We start from the raw sequence: 1,365 nt of genomic DNA on the forward strand, positions 1-1,365 counted from the left end.
CTTTCCGTCAAGTGGTTTCCTCCTCTTCCCTGATGAGTAGGAAGTATGTCTCTTCCCTCTAAAAGCTTTTTATTGTTCTGCTCATCTGAAACATCTGTGAAACTGATAATTATGCAAACATTGTAAAAAGAAGAAAAATCCTAAGCTATTGTGTGTTAGTCAACATGTCACTTAGCTGCCTTTGGCTATTTGGTTCCTAGCCTTAATGTATTAACCCAGCTCAAGCGACTTTCTATATGCAGGAAGCAGGAGAAACTGTCAAACAAACCTCAAAAGGACAGACGTCTAAATTGCTGAAGACAGCTTAATTATAGGAGTGAAATCTGCATCTTCAACTCTAGTTACTAGCTCACTGAGCTGAAAAGTAGCTCTTACCTGCCGTTCTTTACAAAAGGGCAATGGCAAGAATCCTGTAGAAAGCATGCTGAGCAGATACCTGGTGCTAGTCAAGAGACTTGCTTAAGTGCACCCAGGAGAAGCTGAATGTGACAGGCTTACCCAGCATCTGCCTGCAGCAGGCAATCCACCAATTTTTCCAACCACCTCCCCAAAATGCAGGAGCCACGGCTGAGTAACAGCAGTGCAGTTAGTAGCCATAGAAAGGAAATATGCAAGAACAGTGTTTGGACTAGCACAAGGCAGAAGCGTAACTACTCTCTACCCTTTGTAAAGTTCTTGATCATTGATAGGAAGGTTCTGTACCAAACTAATGAATTAATAAGTTGCTATAAGCATGACTCCCTTTCTTTAAAAAAGGTGGTGCTGTCTACTAGCATACAGTACAACTGTTGACTTCCTCCCACCCTACTTTGAAATGGTTAGGAGCCTACACGTCAACAGAACTAAGCCTTAGCCCCCATGTTGGTTAATGTGGAATTCATTGTAGCTTCCCGTATTAGCAGCAGGAAGCTGCTCAACCATTGCTGCTATAGAAAAGGAGCCTCTGCAGGCCTGGCAACTGGCAGAATATGGGTAAAAGGTAGGATCGAACACACACTCCTCCCACCAATGTGAGGGATGGGGAAGGCATCACAGAATAGGAAGGGGGCAGGCATCCTGTGCACATCTCCTTGAATGTGGGGGTGTTACCTGTCAGCTCTATGTTCTTGGGGAACCAGCGTGCAGTACCCAACCTGTCTGACTCACGGAAGACCCCCCAGCCTTTGCTTGAACCAAAGCCGATCAGAAGAAAGACTTACAAAAAGCAATGAAAAGGCAGTAGGAGATGCACCTAAACCCTGGGACAAGGGTGCCAGGATTAAGGAAACTCCCCTAGCCTCATTTGCATCAAAGATGGGATAGGGAGGCATCTCTGTTAGCATACAGAATGGAGAACAGAGATTCCAAGGCAAGAACTGCATGGAA

The sequence above is a fragment of the Terrapene carolina genome, unplaced genomic scaffold (assembly GCF_002925995.2).
Source record: "Terrapene carolina triunguis isolate 2854851 unplaced genomic scaffold, T_m_triunguis-2.0 Scaffold210, whole genome shotgun sequence".
NCBI lineage: Eukaryota > Metazoa > Chordata > Testudines > Emydidae > Terrapene > Terrapene triunguis.